Raw genomic sequence first — 27,634 nt, forward strand, 5'->3', positions numbered from 1 at the left:
GCTGTCTGTCTGAAAGCATCCCATGTAGGAAGAAATGGAGAAGGAAGGAGATAAAATAGACAATATGGTGGTTGCAAACAGGACCTGCACTTCTGGTTTTTTGTTTTTTAAATATTATACTCTTCCATGCTAAACCCCAGTCATGCAGTTCCTTGGTTGACTTTATAGGGATGGCTACTGGCAGTTTGGAACATATATCTTTTTATTAAGTATTTACAAATCGTATAAGTCATACATAAAAAAGCAACAGTACCACAAAATAAAATATTGTACATAAAGTAGTTAAGATATATACAGAATAATTCCTCTGCACATCATTATTTGATTAGGATCAGAGAGTTGGAGGACACCACAAAGGCCATCCAGTCCAGCCCCCTGCCATGCAGGAACTCTCAATCAAAGCATCCCTGACAGATGGCCATCAAAGTTAATTCCTTACCTATAAAACTGTACCTGTAAAAACTACTTTAGGATAAAGTAGTGCAAAGTGAGAATTGAAAACATATATATTAATAGAAATAGAACATAATATATGAAAGAAAAAAGCTTTTATACACCAGGCTCCACCAGGCCTGCCTTGAAGAAGAAGAGCCCTCCCTTCATCCTCCATCTTGAGGGAGAGAGAGGCAGGCTAGCTCCACCAGGTCTGCCTGGAAGAAGACAAGCCCTCCCTCCGGTCCATCTGCCCTGGTCCAGGCCTCCGAGGGAGAGAAGAACTGCTAGACCTGATCCCCTCTCCCCTCACCATTCCCTTCTCCTTTTGTGTCGTGTCTTTTAGATTGTAAGCCTGAGGGCAGGGAACCGTCTATTATCCTCTCTGTTGTAAACCGCTCGGATTCCCAGTGATTGGGCGGTATATAAATAAATCCTATTATTATTATTATATCCTTATCATTGTTTCCAATATTATCAATTTCAATATTTCTATGTCTGATTTTGCATTTTTGACCTCAGTTGCAAGGATAGGCCTGGGCAATTTTAAATTGGAACACACTGAAATAAATGAGCACATATAAATGAGCATGATTTTCTCTCTTAGGGAAAGATGTTATTGTGAGCGTGAGCTCTGTTTCTTTTGTTCAGCTTTTATTTTACTGGTTGCTCCCCACCCTGTATCCCTCAGTTCCCTATCTGTAAAGTGGGGGTTAATAATACATATTTATAAATTTGATAAATGTTTCCACTACTTCAACACATTCATTAATATGCATTATGTGTTGATATTTGTTTAATACGTGTTAAATGTATACCCTATTTTGAGAGCCAATGTGGTGTAGTGGTTTGAATGTTGGACTACAACTCTGGAGACCAGGTTTTGAATCCATACTTGGCTGTGGACACCCATTGGGTGGCCTTGGACAAGTCGCACTCTCTCAGCCTCAGAGGAAGGTAAAGGCAAACCCCCTCTGAACAAATCTTGCCAAGGAAACACCAAGTTAGGTTTTCCTTAGGGTCGCCATAAGTCGGAAATGACTCAAAGGCACACCACCATCCAGCACCACCACCACCACCACAACCTACTTTATGGAGGGCCAGGTAGAAGTACAGAACTAAAATGTCATACATGTGCCCTGATTAAAAGCTACAAGTTTAATAAGACGAATGGACTGAGAATCAGGAAACAGTTATACACATTTGAATTACAGTGCGCCCTTGGTATACGCGGGGGATCTGTTCCGGACCCCCCCCCGCATATACCAAATTCCGCGTATGCTCAAATCCCTATTGTCCCCAATGCGCGTGCCGCCATTGGGGACAAAAGTCCCTAGCTTACCTTCCCCTTTCCTTCCCTCCCTCCCTTCCTGCCTCCCTCCCTCCCTCCCTCCCTCCCTTTCCCCACTTACCTTTTTCATCGCCGCCACCGCCGCCGCCGCCACCTTGGCCTCCGAGTCGCCGTTACCGGCGGCGGCGGTGAGGAGGCATGGCCCTCGGCCTCTGCGGGAAGGCCGGGCGGCGCTGGAGGCCAAAGGGCCTCTAGGCAGCCGCCCAGCCCTTCTGTGGAGGCTGCATCTGCGAGGAGGCCAGCCTGGAGACCAGGCTTCGGCCTCCTCATGGCTTCCCCCTCCACAAAAGGGCCGGGTGGCTGCCTAGAGGCCCTTTGGCCTCCAGCGCCGCCCGGCTTTCCCGCGGAGGCAGCGGTGAGGCTGGGCTGCAGGGAAGGCTTTGGCCTCTTCGCAGCTGCTGCTGCTGCTTCCGCAAAAGGGCCAGGTAGTCACCCGGCCCTTCTACGGAGGCGGCGGCGAAGAAATGGAGCCGCCGCCCGGCCTTGGCCTCACCGCTGCCTCCTGGCCCCTGGAGGGAGGGAAGGAGGGAGGCAGGAAGGGAGGGAAGGAAAGGGGAGGGTAAGCTAGGGACTTTTGTCATTGGGGACAACTTCCGGGTTTGCCTTCCGCGGATACTCAAATCCGCGGAAGGCAAATCCGCGTATAAGAAGGGCCGACTGTATTAGTCTGCTCCAAAGTCTCCAGTGGTAATGGTTTCATAGGTACCTGTTTCTTGCTGCATGTATTAAATTGGTAAAAATGCAGAGAGATGATCAATCCATCTGTATTTGTACTTCATCCTGTGGTCCAACTTTCATTTTCCCCTGGTCCAAAGCTTGTTTTGAGATACCAAGTTGCTAAATTGTCCTGCTAAATTGTACAATACTGATGGAGTCTCCCTTTTCCAAAATGGTTAGGATCAGAGGTATTTTGGATTTGGGGGGATTTTGCAATTTTCGCATATACACAATCCGATATCTTGGATATGAGACCCAAGCCTAACCACAAAATTAATTTCTCTATAAAACATAAATTAATTTTGTGATTAGACTTGGGTGTCATCTCCAAGATATCTGATTGTGTATATGCAAAAATGCATAATACACAAAAATACAATACATCTTATTATACACATAACCCGAAGGTAATTTTATGCATAATGTTTTAAACAATTTTGTGCATGAAACAAAGTTTGTGTACACTGAGCCATCGCAAGCAAAGATGTCACTGCCCCAACCACCCAGGGAAAAAGTGTTGGTTTTCTGGAATATTTCCAATTTCAGAATTCAAGATAAGCGGACTCAATTTTGTAATTTGATCATGCTGTCCTCCGTGCTTGTTTATTTCTTTCTGTGAAATGCTGGAAGAGGGTGCATCTGTGCAAAGTGCTTTCTCCTTTTGCCCAACAACCTTGGAAGCAGGGAATAGGGGCAAGGATATTTCAATTTGGAGCCAGCAACCTCTGGCTGACCTGCTTGAGCCCCTGTGCCTTTTGGAGAGGAGAAAACGGTGCATTTTCCTGGTCCCTGTTTGGAATACGAACCTCTTGGCCCCTTATAATGGGGGAAGAGTTTGAGGAAAAGCCAGCCAGGCCAGGCCAGATGTGTGGGTCCCCTCTCTCTTTCCCCAGCACAGCGTTTAAAATGTGGTTAGAAGACAAGAGGGCCTGTTTACTGCCAGGAAGCGATTTCTGCCTGTGTGCATATCTGCAGGAAGTGGGATCCAGCTGGTATCAGCCTCTGTTGCCCGAGGGCCAGAAAGACCTGTTATATCTGGGGCTTTGCAAAGCAGAGGCCACGGCTGGGAGAGCTCAAGACCCCCTTCCCCCCATCCTCCATGTCTTAACCCATGCCTTGGCCCTACTAAGCCTCTTACAGACCTAGCCTCCCAGCCCTCCAAGTTGGCTTCTTTTGTGAGCATGTGTCTATAAGAGGGAGAGCTTCACGGTCCCTAGGGAGAGTGGCCATCTGTGCCCCTAGGAAGCCGGCCGTGAGTGGCCGCCTGCCCTGGGCATCAGGCCAGGACAGCATCCTCCCTCGGAGGGCATTCCTGGAGCTCTGATTCAGTTAGGTTCTTGAGGGGTTTGAAAGGCTGCTGAAAAGCACAATGCTCTGGCTACTAAAGGTGTTGTGTGCAATGAGTCTTGGCTTGCAGAGCCAGTGGCATCACGTTGGATGGGGAAAGTGGGCTTTGTGGTCAGGGTAACTCACTGCCACAATGGCTGGAGGGGCTCACTGGATGGCCCTTGGTATCTGCCAAATATAATAGAATCATAGAGTTAGAAGAGACCACAATGGCCATCCAGTCCAATGTCTTGCCATGCAGGAACGCCATGCCATGCAACCCCATGCCATGCATGGAATCAAGATCCATAGATGCTCAAGTGCCATTAAATACAGTGGCATAGTACGGTTGGCCCTTGGTATCTATCCGCTGGGGTTTGGTTCCAGGACCCCCTCGTGGATACCAAAATCTGTGGATCCTCAAGTCAAACAAACAAAACAAACAAGCTTCATTTATGTACTGCTTCATACCGCCTAAGCAGTGTCTAAGCGGTTTACAACTGTAAGCTAAAGTCCCATTAAATGCAGTGGCAGAGTAAAATGGTCTCCCTTATGTAAAATGGCAAAATCCAGGTTTGTTATTTGAAATTTATACTTTTAAATATATATATATATATATATTCATTCAAACCATGGATGCTTGAATCCATGGATAAAGAATCTGTGGATATGGAGGCTCGACTGTAAAACGATGTCTCCTATATGAATGGGAAAATCAAGCTTTGCTTTTTGGAATTTATATATATTTTAAAAATATTGTCAAGCCATGGATGCTTGAATTAAAATTGGAATAAAAAACCGTGGATACAGATGGCTGATTGTATGTGAAATGCAATGAGAACTGTTTTCTGAGCCTCTTCTTTCTAGTTGTTGGTTCTTCTCTTCCCTTCCCATACAGAGATAAACTGGAAAAGGTGGAGATATCTGTGTAATAAAGACTTTCAAGAATAAGGTCTTGGTAATGAACAAAAACACAGGGGTGGCTGTGTACTTTTAATACAAGTCTTCTTTCTGCCACCTGAATTTTATAACTCCTCTGTCAAGGTGGATTCAGAGCTGGTGTTTTTTTCTTTTACTGTCCAAAATCACCTCTCCACATCCTTAGTGAAGCAAGGGGAAAGTTGTGAATGGGATGTGAGGCATCCTCAGTTGGGAGCATCTCTTGGCCAGTTTGAATGAAAGGCCTGAGAGTTGCACACACGGCCCATATTCATATCAATATATGTGTAGCATTGGGGTTCTCAGAGGAAAGCCCAAAAAATAAGCATTTCCAGTGTATTTTTAACCAGCTCTCATTTCTGCACAATTATAGCAATTAAAAGACTCTTAAGTAAAAGGTTAACAACTCCTGTTCTTTCCACGATATATAAAAAGCAGTTTGATGATTCAGGTTCACATTGGAGATAGTGCTCCAAATTCTGAATAAGAGAGAAGAATATTATTAAGGTTACTACAGTGGGTCCTTGGTATCTTACATATTGGGGTTTGGTTTCAGGACCCTCCATGGATACCAAACTCTGTGGCTGCTCAAGTCTCCCTATATACGGTGCTCCCACCACATTCTCTGGGCTTAGAGATGAAGGACCCCGCGTGAACGTGGAAAAACCACAAATTAAAAAAAATACTATTCCTTTTACCGAGAACATCTCGCTAGGAATCTCCAGGTCCTCCAGTGCAATTATGTGGTCAACATCTGCCAGAAGCTGGAATCATGCTGGAGGACCTACAAGTGCCTAGAGAAGTGTTTTCTCTAGGGAGTTCTAAGTTTTCCAGCACAACTCTGTGGTCAACCTCTGGCAGAGTTGCGCTGGAGGACCTAGAGATTCCTGGAGAGGACATAGTAATCAAAACCCCAAATAATCTGCAAAAGTCAATGCTGTGAATGTGGAGGGCCAACTGTACTTGTATATATACATGAGATCTCTTGGAGATGGGACCCAGGTCTAAACATGAAATTGATTTTACAGTGGGCCCTTGGCAGAATTGCACTGGAGGACCTAGAGATTCCTAGAGAGAACATATTAAATCAAAACAGCAGATAATCAAATCTGCAAAAGTCAAAGCCGCAAATGTGGAAGGCCAACTGTATAACGGCAGAGTAAAACAATTCCCCAAATATAAAATGTCACAGTAAAGGCTTGCTTTTTGAAATTTTTTGAAAAAGACATTTTCAAGCCATGGATAGTTGAATCTGTGGATGCAGAATCCGTGGATACAGAGGGCCGTCTCTACTGGCATTGTTGTAATGTTGTTAATTGCTGTCAGGTCAGCTTCAACTTACAGTGATCTTATCAATGGGAAACCTCCAAGAGTCCTGGTCACCAACAGCCCTGCTCAGGTTTTGCAAACTCAGGGCAGCCATGGCTTCCTTGATTGAGGCTTATCCACCTGTAATGCGGTCTTCCTCTTTTTCTACTGCCTTCTATTTTAGCAAGAAGCATTGTTTGTTCCAGGGAGTCACATCACCTCATGATATATTCAATCTCAGCTTAGTCATCTTGGCTAAATGAGAATTCATGCTTGATTTGATCTGAAACCTCATTTATTTGTCTTCATGGCCAGTCAATGGTATCTGTAGAACTGTCCCCAAGAACCACATTTCCTATCAATGTCTTTCACTATCCAGTTTTCACAACCATTCATACAACTCTGAAATACTGTGGCATGGATAATCCTGATTTTGGTATTCAGTGATGTTCAGATACCTCCATAAAAGCAGTCGCCCCTCTATATCCACAGACTCTTTATCCACAGATTCAAGCATCCATAGAATCATAGAGTTGGAAGAGACCCCAAGGGCCATCCAGTCCAACCCCATTCTGCCATGCAGGAACTCTCAATCAAAGCATCCCTGACAGATGGTCATCCAGCCTGTTTAAAGACCTCCAGGGAAGGAGACTCCACCACTCTCCGAGGGAAAGTGTTCCACTGTCGAACAGCCCTTACTCGCAGAAAGTTCCTCCTAATGTTAAGGTGGAATCTCATTTCCTGTAGCTTGCACTCATTGCATCCATTGTTCCATATTCTAGTCTCTGGAGCAGCAGAAAACAAGCTTGCTCCTAGTTTATGGTGTGAAAATATTTAAAAAATATACATTCCAAAAAGCAAAACCTTGATTTTGCCATTTTATATAAGGGATTTTACTTCAGCATTGTATCTAATGGGACCTGAGCATCCATGGATTTTGGTATCCATTGGGGGTCCTAGAACCAAACCCCAGCAAGGCCCACTGAACACTAAAAGCAGTGGAAGAAATATGTCTCCTTGCCATCATATCATCTTTACCTAGTTTTATCGTGAATGAGTGTGACAATTTAAAATCCTCTTATCCAGAACCAATCCATAGTCAAGAGACCCAGTGGATGAGCCTAAAATGTGGAACACTACCATCCACCCATTAATCCTAGTAAAAATAGATTGAAATAGTTTCTCTAGACTAGAATTACCAAAAATGTATAGAGTGAGTGAGTGTGTGGCTTCAAGTCACCTGTTGACTTATAGCTACCTTGAGAATTTCATAGGGTTTTCTTGCAAAGAATACTCAGAGGTGGTTTTGCCAGTTCTTTCCTCTGAAATATAGCCGATAGCACCGGGTATTCATTGACAGTCTCCTGTGCAAGTCCTAAGCAGAGTTGACCTTGCTTAGCTCCCAAGATCAGACAGGATCTGGAGCCTTTAGGATATTTAGTGTATGTGTGGATTATTTTGTTTGTTGTATATGTTCAGGTCATTTCCATTTTAAGATCAGAGGTTTTCTTGACGAAAATTGTTCAGAGGGTGTTTGCCAAAGTTTAGGTCTCTTGTATGAAATTATTCAGAACGTTGTAAAGGATTTGGAGGAAAAGGAAAGCCTGATACATTTGTGTTCTTAAAGGTGTGAGCTGGAAGCCTCTCCGAAGGGAATTTTAAAAAACTTTTCTTGTGTGGGAATATACTGTCCTTCTCCTGTGACAGTTGCAAGGATATTGCTGTCCCATAGGATGCTGTAGATCGGCCGTGGAGAGAAGAATCGCGCTGAAGAGTCTAGATGAAAGATCTTATGTTTAAAGTCTGCATGAACTGGATATATTTAGCTAAGATAAAAGATGGTGAAAGGGAGATAAAACTGTCAGTTTTGAAAGGTACACATGCATGCCAGGGGAAAGCAATCCCTGGAAAATAGGACAGGCAGCTGTGGGTTTCACCAAATGAAAGCCAACAAGAAACTCCCTGGAGTTTGCTTTCCAACAATATAGTGCATTGATTTCAGGAAGCTATTTTAAAGGAACATATATTTGATAATATAATCATTTTTAAATACTATATTTGTATATGAGTTTTGTGAGGAGAGTGTTGCCATTTGACTTCAATACATTTCCCAGGAATCCTAGGTTTGTGGTGGCTTTTGTTGTAGTTCCTGAATGATGATAAATCAGGTAAATGCGACAGGTCAAGAGTGCCTGTTATCAGCTTCGGCTGATACGCCAACTGCACCCTTTTCTGGAAGTAAGGGATCTCGAGGCTATTGTACATGCGCTGGTAACCTCACGTCTAGATTTCTGTAATGTGCTCTACATGGGGCTACCCTTGTACTTGATTTGGAACCTGCAATTAGTGCAGAACATGGCGGCCAGAGTAGTGTCAGGAACATCAAGGAGGGACCATATTACTCCGGTATTGAAGTCCCTCCACTGGCTGCCTATTAGTTTCCGGGCCCAGTACAAGGTGTTGGTTATCACCTTTAAAGCCCTAAATGGCTTGGGTCCAGACTATCTCAGGGACCGCCTCCTCCCATATAATCCTCTCCGCACACTCCGGTCCTCTGGGAGGAATTTGCTGCAGCCTCAAAGATCTAGGCTTTCGGCTACCTCCCAGAGGGTTTTTTCTGTTGTTGCCCCCAGATTGTGGAACGACCTGCCGGACGAGATCCGTCAACTGACATCTTTAGACAGCTTTAAAAAGGCTGTCAAGACGGATCTCTTCTGGCAGGCCTTTCCGGAATAGGTAACCCTGGCCTCAGGAACCCTGTTCTTATGAGAGTCCCCAAGGTCCTCCTTGGAAATGCTACCGTAGTTTACTGTTTTATTTGTTTTGTTCTGTTTTGTTTTTGTCTTGTAATAATGTGTATGTGTTAATGTTGTTTAATTAGTTGGTTTTAATTATAATTGATTTAATAATTTTTTAAGGGGGGGAGGGAATTTTGATCTACAATGTATTGTATTTTATCGTTGTTAGCCGCCCCGATTGACCTCAAGGGGCAGGATATAAATAAACTTATTATTATTATTATTATTATTATTATTATTATGTGATTAAAGGATTTACAATAAGGAGGGGATTTCTAATAGGAGCCTCTTTGCTGGGCAATAATTTTTACAAAATTTGCAGAGATCTATGTTAAAATTGGGTAAGAGAGGAAGGAGGAAAGCATGACCTTTACACTGATATCCAAGTCACTCCCTGTTGCAGTGTGTGTGTGTGTCTGGCCCAAAATAACCCAAGAGAGGACCAAAATGTGATGAACTTTCTTTTACTGGGTGTTTGGGGACAAAACTGGAGTGGCTAGAGAGGCACAAAAACAACCACTAGGCATCATGGAGCCCCAGGTCCCACACTTTGTCCATTATGGCAACCTTATGAAATAGGTGCTCAGAGGCACTCTATAGTAAACATTTTGCATGTTCTTTGCCTGCCAACAGAAGGACAGTAAGGAGGTAGCCTTCCTAGCTTCCCAGGAAAGGAATTTCAGAGCCCTGGGCAACCACCAAGAAAGGTTTGTCTCGTTTCTCTATCATTTGCACCTGTGAAGATAGTGAAACTGAGAGAAGGGCTTCTCCTGAGTATGTTACATGCTGGGCAGGTTCATATGTGGAAATAGAATAATAGAATCATAGAGTTGGAAGAGATGACAAGGGCCATCCAGTCCACCTCCCTTCTGCCATGCAGGAAGACACAGTCAAAGTACTTCCAACAGATGACCATCCAGCCTCTGTTTAAAAACTTCCAAAGAAGGAGACTCCACCACTCACCAAGGGAGCATCTCCACTTTCAACCAGCTCTCACTGCTAGGAAATTCTTCCTAATGTTTAGGTGGAATCTCTTTTTCTGCAGCTTTCACCCATTGTTCTGTGTCCCATTCTCTGGAGCAGCAGAAAACAAGCTTGCTCCATCCTTAGTATGACACCACTTCCAATATTTAAACAGGGCTATCATATCGCCTCTTAACCTTCTCTTCTTCAGTCTAAACATCCCCAGCTCCCTAAGGCATTCCTCATAGGGCTTCATGGTTTCCAGACCCTTCACCATTTTAGTCGCCCTCCTTTGGACACATGGCTCCAGTTTCTCAATGCCCTTTTTGAATTGTGGGGCCCAGAACTGGACACAATATTCCAGGTGGGGCCTGACCAAAGCAGAGTACAGTGGCACTATTACTTTTCTTGATCTAGATATGGCTTGTTAGTGGACCTAAGGTACAAAGGGCTTTAAAGGTCATAACCAGTACTTCTCTGTGCACATATATGGGCTCTGTGAACATCCTTGTTATGGGTATGTTGGCTCTCTGTGTACTGCAGGTGTGCTGTGACAAAAACAATCAAAAACTAGGCCCAAACAGATGTGCCAACATTCAGCACTGTCTGAGATGCTTGACCTCAACAGTAACTCGCACACAGCAGAGTGCAGAAGCACAACCCAGTATGCAGTATTTGGCAACAAGGAACTGACCAACCTAAAATGAGGCACAGACACAATCGACTTCTTCCAAAGTCTTTGGAAGCTTTTATCTTCCTGTTGCAGTATGTACAATATATACAACAAAAGTTCTGACTTCTGTCAACATACACTTGTCTGATATAGTTACAATCCACTATCCTCAACCCACACCTGCTCTGCATTTCAGAGTCCTTAGATATACATTACTAACAACTAAGGATTGACACCTGGTGTTCCTCACCATTTACAACTGTATAATTATTTTATAACATCTTAAAGGGACATTTTACCCAACAGTCTCCTCCCAAAATAATTTATGGCAAACCTATTCATAAACATAACATACACAGTACATTGTGTAGACACAATATGCAATATACAAAATATGTTGGGTGGACACAATATTCAATAAACAACTTGACATCACTTGGATTATCTCCTCTTTGGCAGACCTGGGTTTGTCAATTCCTGGGTGATGTGTGAACATGCCCATCCCAGTTTCTCAGCACAGCACCCTGTTTAAATATCTGAAGGGATGTCATATTGAGGATGGAGCAAGCTTGTTTTCTGCTGCTCCAGAGAACAGAACCCAGAACAATGGATGCAAGCTGCAGGAAAAGAGATTCCACGTCAAAATTAGGGGGAACTTCCTGACAGTGAGGGCTGTTCAACAGTGGAACTCACTTCCTCAGAGGATGGTGGAGTCTCCTTGCTTGGAGGTTTTAAATGAAGACTGGATGGCCATATGTCAGGGTTGCTTTGATTGTGAGTTCCTGCATAGCAGGGGATTGGACTGGATGGCCCTTGGAGTCTCTTCCAACTCTATGATTCTATGGAGATTATCACATGAGGATGGAATAGGGACGGTATCGTTCCCCCGTCCGTATCCCATCCTTGACAGCGCAAATGACAGCTGGTGTGAAGGGTTTTCACATTGCAATAGCAAGTACATTTCTATATCACTTATCAGTGCACTTAAGCACTCCCTAAGCAGTTTACAATGTGCAAGCTGATTGGCCCCAACAATCTGGGTCCTCATTTTAGCAACCTACAGAAGGATGCCAGCCTGAGTCGAGCTTGAGCCCTGGGCTGGTATTGAACTGGCAACCTTGTGGTTTGTGAGTGAATGGCTGCAGTACAGGCACTTAACTAATGCGCCATCAGGACACCATTGCAGCGCCGATCCTGTCATTAGAGCAGCATGATGGGAAATTCCGTTAATACAAAATGTTGACCAATGTCACTTTAATGACAGGCTAATGATGGGTTATTGACAGCATTGGTGCAACTTCATGTGAAAGCCTTTGGCACCATTGCTGTCATTTGCGCTTCCTGGATGGGATAGGCATGACCGTTATGTGAAAGTCCTTCGTGCAGTTGAGCAGAGAGGAGGGGACAGTGATGAGAGAGAGATGGGACATCCCTCATGTGATAATCTCCTATGATTCTATGAAATACCGTATATACATGACTATAAGTTGACCTCATGTATAAGTCGAGGGCAGGTTTTGGGGCCAAAATTATGGATTTTGGTATACTCATGGATAAGTCGAGGGTAAAACGTAGCAGCATGTAACAAGGGCATGTTTCTTTTTTCTTTTTGATAAGAATTCAAGTACAGTACTTACGTTGACCCGTGGATAAGACGACCCAGGTTTTGGAGTTAGTTTTTTCACTAAAATTTCTAGACTTATACATGAGTATATACAGTATGCAATCCCCATTTGGAATCTCTTTAAGAAGAATTTCAAGTGAGGGGTGATATTTAGGAAAGGAAAGGGGTGATGTAGGGAGCCCTTGGGGTCTCCATGAAAGGAGGGGAGCCCCACTGGAGGGCATGTGCATCTGGTGCAAGGGTTGGAGAGGAGAGATAACAGAGGGCAGGTGGTGGGCGGGCAGGGCAGGTGCGCCAGGGCAGGTGGATGCGTAATTGGAGCTGGAGAGAGGGGGAAAGGGTGCCCTCCCCAGCTCCCTCTCTTCTCCCAGGCTAGGTCTGGAGGCTGAGCCTCCGTCCCATCAAAAGAAAGGCCTCTTCTTGCAGCTGCCTCTCATTCCTCCCCTCCCTGAGCCCTGGCCTGCTTGGCCTTGCCTTGGCGCTGCCAGCTGGCGCGTGTTTCCTTCCTCCTCCTTTCCTTGGGGGAGGGAAGAGGACCCAGTCTGGGACGGAGGAGAAGGACCGCTGCCAGACAGGGAGGGCCTCTTTCCCTCTTTTTTTCCCCCCTGCAGTTTCTATGGTTACCTTCATTACCTGGTGCTTAGCAAAGGTAGTTGTGTGTCTGTGTGCCTGGCACTGCGGCACCCCCTTGGGCTGTTCTGTGTGTGGGTGAGGGCTTGGTGGATGGCATTTTGCATGACATTTTGCCCGGACAGTAGCTGCGATTGAGGTGCCCTTCTTTTTCCTATCACACACACACACACAGACACATAAGCACACATGTGTATTGTGTTCCTTCTCCAGCCCTTCTTGCTTCATCCCCAGAGTTATGCTTCTCAAGTCCCAGACTCCTTTTGGTGTGCCCAGAGTGCAGCTGGCTGTCCAGTTTGGGTAATTGGGCAAACGGCTGCAACCAGGGCACACCAAAGAGTCTGGGGCCTGCGAGGGCATTGACCCCTTGAGAATTTGGGGCATTGACCCCATGAAAATGCTGCTCCAGGGTGGCCTCTTTTTCCTCTTTCTCCCCACACTCCCCACCAAAATGCCTCCATCAATATTGAAGGGGTCTCAAATTGAGGATGGAGCAAGCTTGTTTTCTGCTGCTCCAGAGACTAGAATGCGGAACAGTGGATGCAAGCTAAAAGAAAGGAGATTCCACGCATTTTACTCAACAATCCCCTCCAAAATAATTTATGGCGAACTTATTCATAAAGATAATATACACAGTACATTGGGTGGACAGAATATACAACACAATATACAATATACAACTTGACATCACTTAATTATCTCCTCTTTAGCAGACCAGGGTTTGTCCATTCCAGGGTGATGTGCGAACATGCCCATCCCAGTTTCTCAGCACTATACCCTGTTTAAATATTTGAAGGCATGTCACATTGAGGATGGAGCAAGCTAGTTTTCTGCTGTTCCAGAGAATAGGACCCAGAACAATGGATGCAAGCTTTAGGAAAAGAGATTCCAGCTCAACATTAGGAGGAAATTCTTGACAGTAAGGGCTGTTTGAGAGTGGAGCACAATCCCTCAATGGAGGGTGGTGGCATTTCCTTCTTTGGAGGTCTTTAAACAGAGGCTGGATGGCCATCTGTCGGGGATGCTTTGATTGTGTGTTCCTGCATGGCAGAATGGGGTTGGACTGGATCAGGGCCCTTGGGGTCTCTTCCAACTTTAAGATTCTATGATTATTCTGGGACTCCACACTGCTCAACTCCACCCCATTTATTTGGAAGGGTGCCACCTGGGACTACTTAGGGTGACCAAATGTCATCATAACCATGGGAGGACAAGGCACAGCAAAATGTAGAACACACTCAAGAAAAGGATTGTTGTTTGTTGTTATCCACCCTCAGTTGATCTCGACCCATGGCAACTCTGTGGATGAGACATCTCCAAGAATCCCTATCCTCTACTGCTCTCTTCAGGTCCTGCAAATTCATACCCATGACCTCTTTTATAGAGTTCATTATCTGACATGCAGCCTTCCTCTCCTTTTGCCTCCCTCCATCTTTCCCCAGCATCATTGTTTTTTCTAATGAGTCATGCCTTCTCATGATGTGTCCAAAGTACGACAGCCTCAGTTTTGTCATCTTGGCTTCCAATGAGATTTCTGGTTAGAGCTGTTCTAGGACCCACTTGTTTGACTTCTTCATGTCCAAGTAGGGTTGCCATAAGTCAGGACCTCCAAACTGGAACAAATGTAGGACAACATTTTAAAATGTAGGACAACATATATATATATTTTTTTTAATGGAGGACACGTGAAAAAAATTGATGATTTTTAAAAAATGTTAATATAAATGCCTGTTTCTTAGGCATGATCAAAATGGAGGACATTTGGGCATTATTCCTAGACAGATGGCAGAAATGGACTTCCCTTTCTGGCCACCCCCCTCCCCCCATTCCAAACAGCACATTGGGGCATTTGACATGGCTTTACTGAACATGGCAATCTCTTGCATATTTCAGAGGCTTATTCCATAACCAAACCCCTTGGGTTTAACACTTAGCATGGTTTAACATGGCTATGCATATTGAACATGTCAAGGTGGTTTCACCGTTCTTGCACCAAGTCTACTTCTCAGAAGTGTGTACTTGGTCAAAAGACTTTGGTTTTTCTTCACTGCGCATGAGTTTGTAAGAATCACAGTAATTTACATTGGCCTTGCCTCAGAGGCTTTCTGATATCAATATCACCATTAAAGAACCAAAAACACACAGAAAAGGCACTTTGGAAAGTCACACTCTCTCGGTTTCTGAAACAGTGCCTGCATGCCTCTCAAGCTGACTCATATCCTCCTCCTCCTCCTCATCATCATCATCACACTATCACTGTCAAAACAAGGGAGACTTGTTAGCATTAAAAGCACGCAAAATAAAATTTAAAAAACTTGAGGCCTCTGGCCACTTACCACCACCACCTCCTCCTCCTCCTCCTCCTCCTCCTCCTCCAGGCTATGGAATCCTGGGAACTGTAGCTCTGTGGACCATTCAGCCTCCTTTTGTCAAGAGAGCTCTGCCACAAGAAACTACAATTCCCAGAACCCCATAGCAGTGAGCCATGGATGTTTAAGGGGGGGGGTCAAACTATTTCTGCAGCCTTTTGCTACCCCAAAGCCCTTCCTATTTACAAGCAAGGCAAAATCTCTTCCTTCCAAGCCATTGAAAACCAACCCAAGGGGAGGGGGGCTGATTGCTTCTTTCTCATTGGTCAGCTTCGGGAGAAATTTGCATATTACAAGGAAAGGTGTTTAGGGCCTCAAAAACGATCCTGTGATAAAGAATTACAACAATACTGACGCAGCATACATTTAAAAGATGAGGCATTTAGACTCCCAGTGAAACAGGAACGATTGATGGCCTTTTTTTCTTTGCTCACTGTAACCTGGAAGGTAATGCCTGTTACAGGGTATATATACTGACATGGGTGGGCAAAAGCTCTGAGTGGCAGATGTTCTGAAGACCTGCTCTCTAGGCTACGCCGCGCAGGGAGGCGGGGAGGGTGGGGCTGCGCTGGGAGGCGGGGAGGGCGGGATGGGGCGGGGCTTCCCCCTTCGCCTCCTCCGCCCCAGGCTGCGCGGCCCTCCTCTTCCTCCTCCGCTCAGTGGAGGAGGAGAGGAGGGCAGCGTGGTCAAGCGCTGCAACCGGGGTTGTCCCGGTTTTTGGCGGCACCCGGGACGGGAGGGGTCCCGGGCCGCCAAAACCAGGATAATGCCAGTTGCAGCCAGGTTATGGCAACCCTATGTCCAAGCACTCTTCCTCATCACCACGTTTCAAAAAGTGTAGAACGTTACAAAACAAAAGCTAAAAGCACTCATATGAATATAAAAGATTCATTTCTCATGTTTTATGTCTAGCTATACTATATATAACGTAGTCAGTCCTCCATTGCCACAGTTTTGTTATCCATGGATTCAAGCTTGAAAATATTAAAAAAAAATACATAAAGTCCAAAAAGCAAACGTGGATTTTGCCATTTTATATAAGGGATACCATTTTACTATGCTATCGTATTTAATGGGGCTTGAGTACCCATTGATTTTGGTACCCATGAAGGGTCCTGAAACCAAACCCCAGTGGATACCAAGGGCCCACTGTATATTATTATTATTATTATTATTATTATTATTATTATTATTATTTTGTTGTTGTTGTTGTTGTTGTTGTTGTTGTTGCTGCTGCTGCTGTTATTGTATGCCTTCAAATCATTTCCGACTTATGGTGACTCTAAGGCAAACCTATCACAGGGATTTCTTGGTAAGTTTCTTCAGAGGGGTTTGCTTTTGCCTTCTTATGAGGCTGAGAGAGTGTGACTTGCCCAAAGTCACCCAGTGGATTTCATGGATGAGTGGGGATTCAAACCCTGGTTTGCAGTGTCACAGTCCAACACTCAGACTACTACACCATGTTCCAAAAATATAAATCCCCAAAAGCAAACCTTGATTTTGCCATCTTATATAAGGGACACCATTTTATTATGCCATTGTATTTAATGAGACTCGAGCATCCACGGGTTTTGACATCCATGGGGGTCCTGGAATCAAATCCCAGCGAATACCAAGAGCCCACTGTATATATGTATTCTTAGTTGACAGATGGGTAAAGAGAAAGTTGTCAAAACACAAATGCACAAAGGCCATCGACTGCAAAGCTTTTCTTATGCAGAGCAGAGCCCAAATGTACAGGAGGTAAGAAGAGAGGACCCATTCATGACAGCAGCAATTGGTGATAATACTTTCTTTTTCTTGCTGAGCTGTAGTAACTTAGCATCAAGTGAAAGAGATTGAGCTTTTTGTGCTGCAAGGGATGCCAACAATGGAGGGCACTGTTATCATGGTATAGCTGAGAGCACATACAGCTTGGGCATGGAGGACTGGTCTTTTCTTAGGGAGGTTAATGTGTGTGTGTGGTTGTGGGTGTGCAACATGAGAAGGAAATGGATGGGTGCACCAGGGAAGAGCCAGACTTCTGTGAGGTTGCCAAATAGTTCTCTGATCCTCGTCTGAATGCTTTTTGAGTATGTGCAGAAATTTGCCCCTAGAGATAATGGTTTAGAAATACTGTAAGAGCAAAGAGACACTGTTGATGTGTCAGGAAGTTGCTAGTGACTTTGCACCAGTGACTGTCTCTCAGTTTAAATGATCTCACGAGATCATTATGCGTTTTTTAAAAAAAGGTAATCTTAAGGAAAAAAGAATGTGCCAATTACTTAAATGGCAGTAAACATGGGCAGATTGTCTCTTCTCTCTTTGTTAGGGACAAGAACCCATTGTACAGCAATAGGGAGACCCAACAAATAGCTACATTTGCTCATTATATTGCAAAATATGGCCTTCTGTGTAGTCATTTTATGAAAAGCAACTTCATGTTTTGCTACAGTGGACACCTATATGCAACCCCAGAGGTAATCTTTACGAAGCATGACTGTGCTGTGTATGAGAATTCCCAAATGACCTGTCTTGATGTGACACTTTAGCATGTCCTTATGTATCCATTGAGAATTACTTCTTTAACAGAAAATTGGGCCCTGAAGCAGAAATAACATGGGAAGAAAATAGGGGTAGATTTTTACTCCACAAAAAACAGAGTAGTTCAGCCTGTTTCAGAAAACTTTTAATCCAAAAATTTAACAATGCAAATGCAAAATGATGCACATGCGAAATGAAACAGCCAGGTCAAGTGAGCCTTGCATAAGTAGATAAAACCCAACTGAAGCTTCTATAGACCACTTGAAGGCTTCTTCCAAAATGTCTCCAGTGCCGTTCCTGCTCCTTCCGCCCTTTACCAGCCTCCACCTTTCTTATAATTTTAATTTTGGTGACCAAACTTGTATTGATGCTTTGTAATCATGCTTTTTTGAGCTTCTGTGTTCAGAGATAGTATGCCATTGAATGCCAGTTGGCTGCATATCTTGCTTGTACAGGTTGATTCTCCCTTATCTGGAGTTCTGAAATATTTAAAAAACCCAAAACATTTTTCACGTGTGTCTCAGATAGTGACACCTTTGCTTTCTGATGATTCAGTGTCCACAAGTTTTGTTTCGTGCACAAAATTGTTAAGAATGTTATGTATAAAATTACCTTCATGTTATGGGTATAAGGTGCATACGAAACATAAATGAATTTCATGTTTAGACTTGGATTCCATTTCAAAGATTATGTATGTGCAAATATTCCTCAATCCAAAACACTTCTGGTTCAAAGCATTTTCAGGTAAGGGAGACTCAGCCTGTAGGCTTTCCAGAGTCAGTCGTGGAAAACGGTGGCCTGATCCTGCAAAGCCATGTTTAGGTTCCTGATGGAGAAAGGAGGAAAAGGACAATGACTTTATGGGAAGGAATTATTGGATCTGAGGGGCAAGTGCTATATATGTCGCTGCTGGAGCAAGGAGGAATGTTTTTGGATCAGGAAGGGGATTGTCACCATTGTGGATGCAGCACAAAAAAGAAAGATTTGGGGACAGGAGAGGCAAAGCACTTAGGAGAATAAGGATGCAGGAAAGGCACTCATAAGTAGGAAAGAAGCATGTCTGAGAAGGGCATTAGATGAAGGGAAATGGAGGGGAGAAGAAAAGGCACCTGGAGAAATGTGAAATGGTATAAAAGGATTGATTGATTGATTGATTGATATAAAAGGTGATAAGGAGAGAGAAAGAGATATATGTCATGTGAGTGACACAAGAAGATACTACAGTGGGCCCCTCCCTTATGTGGGGAATCCATTCAGCCCCCCCCCCCCCCACATAAGGGAAATAATGCGTATGCTTGGGCATGTGCCCCATTACTTCTTGCGGGGCATACCAGGACTTTTTTCAGCACGTCTTTCAGTGCTGTATGATGCGGCCGCACTGTATATAAGTAGGAGAAACATGCTGGGAGAATAGGCTATTTGAAAAGGCAAGGAGCTTGTGGGGCCCTCATAGAATCATAGAAAAATCATAGAGTTGGAAGAGACCCCAAGAATGGCCATCCAGTCAAACCCCATTCTGCCATGCAGGAACTCACAATCAAAGCCAGATAGCCATCCAGCCTCTGTTTAAAAACCTCCAAGGAAGGAGACGCCTCCACACTGAGGGACTGTCTTCCACTGTCGAACAGCCCTTACTGTCAGGAAATTCCTCCTAATGTGGATGTTATTGTATTTTCCTGTATGGCCAACACGGCTACCCCTGGATATGTTTTCTGGATATATCACCCCTAGTTTGTCAAAGAGGTGGCTCCATTCAGGTTGAGGGGAGAGGCAGAAAACAAACATGGCTGCTCTCTTGCTTCACAAAACGGTGGGCCTTGAACAAAGGCCTCTCGGAGTGTGTTTATTTTGGCTCCTTCCTCACAACGCTCATCACTCATTATTGTTCCTGAACAGTGACAATGTGTGATTTAAGCAGCTTCTTGGTTTCTCAGATGATTTTCCTGGCAAGCCTGTCGCCATGATAATCGTGATGATGATGTTGCAGCATGGCTGCCATTTTTAGAGCAGCACTGTTGAAGGAAAGGATACCAGATTCCTTAACTTAGGTGTAAATCATTTCTGCTCCCTCCAGTCATTATATCCCCCAAAAGGTGGACATTTCAGAAAGACTACGAGAAAAGTTTGTCATTTATTTTTTTACTCTGTGGTGTAGTTTGGAGTCAAAACTATACAAATGTCTTTAAAATGACTCCAAAATGCACCACAGGATAAAAAATTGACAAATGGTATAATAGGTATCACTGAAACCTGGCCAGATGAGTCTCATGATTGTAATGTAGTAACAGAGGAGTATGACTTTTTAAAAGAGAAATAGGCCAAACAGGGAAGGAGTAATAGTAGTATTATATATCAGGGATGTTTACACCTGTGAAGAGATCCAGGACTTAAATCCTGGAAGTCAGATGGAGAGCATCTGGATAAAAATGAAAAGGAAAGGAAACAACAGGGATGTTATTGTGGGACCCTTCTACAGACACCCAAGTCAGACGGAGGAATTGGATAATGCCTTTCTAGAACAAACAAACAAACAGCTTCATTTATATACCGCTTCATAATGAACAAACAGTGTCTAAGTGGTTTACAACTGTAAGATAATTGCGCCCAACAAGCTGGGTACTCATTTTAGCTCCCTCCTCAGAAGGATGCAAGCCTGTGTCAAGCTTGAACCCTGGCTAGTATTGAACTCGCAAACTTATGGTTTTGAGTGAGTGGCTGCAGTACAGGCATTTAACCCCTGCGCCACCAGGGCTCCTGGTGACCACACATCTAGAACAGATGACCACACACTCAGGAAGGAGAGATGTAGTAGTGATGGGGGACTTCAACTATCCTGACATTTGCTGGAAGTCAAACTCAGCAAAATCCTCAAGGTCTAGCAAATTCCTCACTTGCCTGGAAGACTATTTCATGGTCCAAAAGGTGGAAGAGGCAACAAGGGGGTCAGCTATTTTGGATCTGATCCTAACCAACAAGGATGACTTGGTTAATGGGGTGCAAGTGGTGGGATCCTTAGGTGGAAGTGACCATGTTCTCCTGGAGTTTGTAATACAGTGGAAAGGAGAAGCCAGGCATAGTCAAACACACATTCTTGACTTTAGGAGAGCGAATTTCAGTAAACTTATAGAAGTATTGAGGGTGATCCCATGGTCAGAAATACTAAAAGGGAAAGGAGTTCAGGACGGATGGGAGTTTCTCAAAAGGGAGATACTGAAGGCACAATTTCAAACAGTTCCAACAAGGAGGAAAAATGGGATGGTTTCTTGACTAAGGGCCCGTGCAGACAGGCCAAAATAAAGCTGCTTCGGTTCACTTTGGAGGTATGCTCTTTAAATGATGCATACATCCTAAGAGTCTGGAAGCTGCACCAAAGCCTTGCTCCAGTCCTGAGGTGAAGCTCCCCAATTTTCTTCACACATCTATCGGAATCACACTAAAGCTTTCAGTAGAGACTTCCTGATTCTGCCTGAATCCTCAGTAGAGAAAATGTTATAAAAATCAAATATTTTGTATTTGTGTGTGAAAGTTTGTAAGCTCTTACACTTGCAGTGGGAAGCTTATATATTGTTTTATAGCTGTCAGACATTTGATGAGGAAGAAAAACAGAGAAGCAGAGTTGCATACAATAAGGGCTGCCGAGGTGTGATGGTAAAATGCGCAGAAATCTTTGGCACAAGGAAAGTTTGGTTTTGGGCTGCATTAAGAAAGCATTTGTGCCAGAGCAGTTGCCGCTTGGCATATTGTAAATCTCAGTAGAAATACTGCCTAGGTTGTGTTTAGAGGTGGAAGCAATAAACTGGAGACCGTTATCAGATGTGATGGTGGATTTTCACAATATGAAAGGCTGCCATGAAGAAGAGGGAGTTACAGCTGTTTGCAAGGGCTAGTTGAAGGAAGATTAATGGTTGCAAATTCTAGCAAGGAGGAGGTATGCTTTTTTTTTTTTAATGGCCCATACTCTAACAGAATTTTAACAGGTGAAATTCCCACTACCAAGAAGAGTTCTGCTTGTTCAATGTATAGATGTGACACTCGGTAAAAGGCAGGGAAGGTGGGCTTGTAAACCGTTGGTAGACTTAACTGTACCAAAGAAGATTAGTTTGGACATGAGAAGCATAGTTGGGTTGGCATAGTACAGATCACCTAATAGTCCCCTTGCCTGAGTTTCTAGGAAAGGAAAAAAGCAATTGCAGTCAGTGGGCACAAATAAAGTACAGGTTGAGTTTCCCTTATCCAAAATGCTTGGTAGCAGAACAATTTTGGATTTGGGAGTTTTTCAGATTTTGGAATATTTGCACATACTGTACACGATGAGCTATATTGCCGATGAGACCCATATCTGAACATGACATTTATTTATGTTTCATTTTACAGTGGCCCTTGGCATCCGCTAGGGTTTGATTCAAGGAACCACAGTGGATACCAACAAGGACTGCATCTGCACTGCAGAAATAATGCAGTGTGAAGTCGAAGGCTTTCACGACCGGCATCCATAGTTGTTTGTGGTTTTTTCGGCCACATACCCTGAAAAACCCACAAAAAATATAGAAATAATGCAGTTTGATGCTGCATTAACTGCTGTGGCTCAATGCTGTGGAAACCTGGGACTTGTAGTTTATGGTGGCACCGGAGCTCTCTGACAGGGAAAGTAGATATCCCACAAAACTACAAATTGCAGAATTCCATAGCATGGAGCTGTGGCTAAAGTGGTGCCAAACTGGATTATTTCTGCAGTGCAGATGTGCCCTAAGGCTACATCTGCACAATGGAAATAATCCATGTTCACACTACTTTAATTGCCATTGCTCAAACTATGGAATTCTGGGAATTGTAGTTTGTTGAGGCACTAAGCTCTCTGACAGAGAAGGCTAAATGTCTCACAAAACAACATTTCCCAGAATTAAATGGTACTGAGCCATGGCAGTTAAACAGGTGCCAAACTGGATTATTTCTGCAGTGTGGATGAAATGACTGAAAGCGGGCAGAATGAAAGTTTGAGAACAAAGAGGCAGACTGTAAAAGAGAGAAAGAGAAGGAAAGACAGAGGATGGACAGAACATATGGTTCCAGAAGTTTAACGCTACTGTGAAGCAGCAAGAACAACCAAGAAAGCCTATATGTTTCTTCAGTGGCCTAGAAGCCTGTCAAATACTCATCATTACCTCCTTTCCTCGCTTCAGTCTGAGTGATAGTATAGTGTCTAATAAACTGAGCAGAAACACAGGAGGTTCCTGGTTGACATCTCTTCCCCGTTGTGAAAAGTTCAGCTGGTTGCACTAAGGAAATGGTACAGTAATTATAACTGACCATATAGAGTTCTTGCAAGCTTTACAGAAATAATGTACGTGAAGTGCTTTGAACACTCAGAAACATTATTTTTAAATGGTACATGTTAAAAAGAAAATCTTTAAGTTGCTATATCATGCACTTGTCACTGTAGGATTTTGTTCTCCTTAAGAACAGAAGATCAAAAACAAAATGGTTTTCCAAAACCAAACATGACATGTGCTACGGGAAAGCACAGGCAAGATAGGGAACCCTAGACTCCAGCTTCACTGTTCATAATAAAATAATTAAAGATCTTAGTTAAAATAATACAAATAAATATTTTATTTCTGTACATATTTAGAAGTAGGAGGACTTTTTTTGGTTGAAAAAGTCAAATACACAAGCCTTTAAGTTGCACAGAATTTCCCATCAGGCACAATGTAAAGATAGCAAAGAGGCCAGTTTTGTGCATAACTAGGTGTTCATTGAAATCAGTGGACTTGGTTGTGGTCTGAAGATTTTTGTTGGATACAGCGTCTAAATTTACCTTTGAGGAGAAAGAATATAAGGACATGCTGAAACCGTCCATAAAGAATAGGTCCCAGATCATCCTTCTGCCACTTCTGAGTTAGAGGTGGCTTCAATGTGCCATTATATTCATTCTCCTTGAGAATAACTTTACAAGCACTGCCCCAGAGTTCATAGAGAGTTAATAATGTCTGGAGACATTATTAACTTTAAGACACAGAGTAGGATTAGATGACCTTTAGATCTTGCCCTTATCTATAGTGAAATTGCTGTACGTGGTATAAAATGAAAGACATCTTGAATTAAATCCCTGATTTTTTAAAAACACAAATCTCTCAAGGGGCTGCTTGAGACAGGTGTTTGTTGAGTACATAAATTATGGATGTACAGAGGCCTGTTAAATCAACAATTAAATATGTGCTTGTGTACACAGTTTGCATATGTCTGTAAGAAGAACTGTCCTGGATCAGATGAAAGGTCTGCCAGTATCCAGTAGCTCAGTGCCTTTGGAAATTGCACAAACACAAACATGGTAGAAATTCAGCTGCTCGTCTTCACCTTTGCTTCTAGCATCTTCAGAAGTATAAGGATGGTGAACAAGGAGGTTCCACTTGCCTATTTTGTCTTTGATTCAAGGATTAATGTCCCCCATATTTTGTCCAGACATTTTGCCATCTGAGCCAATGGTCATCATCACATCCCGGTGGTGAATCTGTATGTTATTTGTGTGAGAGTAGTTTTTGCAAATGCAGATGACAGGTGCAAACTCTGAGCCAGGCGTGAGCGACAGGAGGCAATCACACCTTAATTTTGCTTTTAACTAGAGCGCTGTAACAGCCTTGTCTGGCTACAGGAAAAATCAGTCCCACAGTGGTGTGATTTCCATTCATTTCCCGTTTTCCCATTCCTGTTTTCCATCAGCTTCCCTCAGCAACCATGTGCTTGGGGTTGGCTGGGGATTAAGCGAGGGATGCCTCTTCTTCCTTGGCATGGCTTGCCAGGATGAGCAAGTGCCCATGGTGTATTCGCCTCCTCTCTCTGTCTCTCTTTCTTGCTGGCATGTGGGCTGCTTTAGAGAATCCTTGGACTTGCACACTCTGTGCTTAGCAGCAGTGATGCTGCTTGACTGTTGTGTCTTAGGGAACTTGAGGAGGGGGGGAGAAAATAAATGTGAAACCTGGGAAAAGGTCAGCGCCTGGGAGGAGGGAGGCTCAGTGCTGATTCAAGCCTCCAGGTGAAAGTCTGCCCTCTTGATGGGTCTGTATCTAGATGGTACTTTCGTGTATTGTGAAGGCTGCACCCCTCGAACATGCCCCCTGTCTTGCTGCTGGCTTGTAAGTCAAAATATTCTTCTAGACAGGTTCAGTGTTTGGAAATCAGGCATGTTCTCTCAGTGCATCTGAACAAACCTTTGTAAGCAAGGTCTAGGTTATCTGGGGGGCCTTATTATCCTATTTGAACATACTCCTGTTTTGAGATCTTCTAGAGTGGCCCTTCTCTCGGTCCAAACCACTTCACAGGTACATCTGGAGAGGACCATCTCAGTGGCTGCCCCCAGACTATGATCTCCCTCCCTAAAGATATTAAAACCGATGCCCTCCTTGCTATCCTTCCAAAGGTCAAGTGAAGACTTCTTAGCTGGTTTTAGTTTAATTTGTCTTTAATTACATCCTTAGTGAATTTTTAGCTGTATTTGTGTTAATATTTACCTGTATTTCTTTTATAAGCTGCCTGGATCTCTGAACTGGGGGAAAGGATCTGGGGGAAGAGGAGATGCAGCGACTGCATGGGGAAGGTGGAGTCCTAGCTGACCCAAGCATCAGGCAGGCAATGGGGGGGGAGGTCATAGTAGAGACAGTATGGACACTTTTCTGGGCTCTTCAGCTTCCTCCCTTTCATAGTAAAGTAACAGTAAGTTTGTTGTTGTTGTTAATTGCCTTCGAGTTGACTTCAACTCATGGCGATCCTGTGAATGAAACAGCTCCAAGTCTCCCTGTCCACCACTACTCCGCTCATATTCTGCAGTCACAGACCTGTGTCCTCCCTTATAGAGTCCAGCCATCTGGTGTGCACTCTTCCTCTCTTTCTACTTCCCTCCACCTTTCCCAGCATTATTTTCCAGTGAGTCCTGCCTGCTCATGATGTGGCTTAAGTACAAAAGCGTCGATTTAATCATCTTGGCTTCTAGGAGTCATTCAGGCTTGAATTATTCTAGGACCATTTGTTTGTCTTTTTGGCTGTCCATGCTATCCTCAGCGCTCTTTTCCAGCACCACATCTCAAATGAGTTGTTCTTCTTCTCATGTGCTTTTTTCACCATCCGGCTTGGAGTTGTACATCTCTTTTGGATCATCTCTAGCTCTTTCATGGCTGCCCTTCCCATTCCTTGTCTTTTCTTCTAAAACGTAAGGCCCTGTAAAGACCAGCGAAAAATGCCAGCCTGTTGGGGGGGGGGGGTGAGGACTGAGCATCTGCATGCTCCATGCCCTACCGCCGCCAGCAGGGCATCATTGCAGTGTGCTCCAGTCTACATGGTACATGCCATGATGATGCACCTCTGGTGCAGGTACCAAACAGCACAGCGCCACAGGCACATCATCACGCTGCATGACAGTGGCTATGGTACCCCTTCAGAGGCACAAAATGGAGCCATTTTTTCCAGCTCCTTTTTGTGCTCTATGGAGGCCGGATTGGTGCCACAGCATGCAGTTGCTGTGGCACCGATCCAGCCAGTAAAGGGGCGGCTGCAGACCGCTGCAAAGGGCAGGTCTGTATATCCCCTAAATTACTAGCCATTATCTTTGTTGAGACACAAGGAAACTCAGCTTTTAGCATTCTGTCCTAGGAGTGCAAAGGTTTTAGAAGAAAGTTGTGGGCCCTTGGTATGCACGTGTACCATAACGTACATGCACTTACATTTCTTACATGCACACCCCACACACATACGGTGACCCCTTGGTATCTGCTGAGGTTTGGTATCTGCTGAGGTTTAGGACCCACAGTGATACCAAAATCTGTGACGGCTCAAATCCCATTATATACAGTGGGGTAGTTAAAATGGTGTCCTGTCAATAAAATTTCAAAACCAAGGTTTGCTTTTGGGATTTTTAAAATATATTTTCAAGCTGTGGATGGTTGAATCCGTGGATACAAACTCTACGGATATGGACTGTACTTAGTCTTTTGGATTTACCTTCCACCCAACATTGGGTTCAGTATGCAGTTGGTACCCTTTGTGACAGTACAAAATGTTTAGGTTCATTAGAGCCAGTTGGCCCTCTGTATCCACAGATTGCTTAGCCACAGATTCAACCATCTATGCCTTAAAAATATTTTTAAACATATATAAATTCCAAAAAGTAAACCTTGATTTTTCTATTTTATATAAAGGACACCATTTTTCTATGACACTGTATTTAATGTGAATTGAGCATCCATGGATTTTTGGCATCCATGGAGGGTCCTGGAACTAAACCACAGGCGATACCAAGAACCCCCTGTAACATGTAACAGCATAACAGTACAGCGAAGTACCTGGGATTTAGGGCAGAATGGTTGTATTTACAACATTTTAGTTAGTAGATTAATCAAGCTTTAGTTTAGTAGTCAGCGGACATGAATGTGAATGTGTAAGGTCAGACTTTTAATCAGCGTGGATTTGATTTAAGGGCGCCCATTCATTTCTTCCTTGTATGTGTCACCTCATGAAGATATCATTCATCATCTAACAAGAAGTGGTAGGTTTTTGCTTATTAGCTTCTACATAATTTTTAATACTTCCTTTGGTATCTGAGAAGGGCTCTTGTTAATATCAAAGGTGAGGAAAAGAAAACAAAAATTAGGACTGCAGACTCTTCTAGCAAACATGGACCCTGTGCTGGAAAGGTGGTTTTGAGAGTTGTAGTCAAAAAAATGTAATTCTTCCCCAGCTCTGGGTACTATGTAACTTGCTTGAAATTAGTCAGTAAAATGGCCAAGGGTATAGCAGCTGAAAAACATAGTAGTGTGCAATTACGAAGGGTTGCTCTTTGTGTGTATGTGTTTAAAAATATATCTAGCCTGGTGATAAGGTTTCTGCAAAAGCGGGTTTTCTTGGTTCTATAACACCACCTTCCTTTCCCTGACAAGAAAATTGCCTCCCCTTCTTCCTCCATGCTGACTCTCGGGCATCATGTCAAGAGTGGGG

The 27,634-nt window shown here is 43.7% G+C and overlaps 1 protein-coding gene across 2 annotated transcripts in view; it reads left to right on the plus strand.

The window, feature by feature from the left end:
• NOL4L (nucleolar protein 4 like) overlaps positions 1–27,634 on the plus strand; it is a 188,794-nt gene that overhangs the window by 48,782 nt on the left and 112,378 nt on the right. Inside the window, exon 1 of one of the 2 annotated variants that reach the window (XM_089513438.1) lies at positions 25,344–25,360. The exons of the other annotated variant lie outside the window; for it this stretch is intronic. The gene's annotated coding sequence lies outside the window, so the exon portion shown is untranslated. Of the gene's footprint in view, positions 1–25,343; positions 25,361–27,634 lie in introns of those variants that run through there. 2 annotated transcript variants of the gene reach the window in all.

Source organism: Sceloporus occidentalis, unplaced genomic scaffold (assembly GCF_023333645.1).
Source record: "Sceloporus occidentalis isolate IW3139 unplaced genomic scaffold, rSceOcc1.0.p SCAF_3, whole genome shotgun sequence".
NCBI lineage: Eukaryota > Metazoa > Chordata > Lepidosauria > Squamata > Phrynosomatidae > Sceloporus > Sceloporus occidentalis.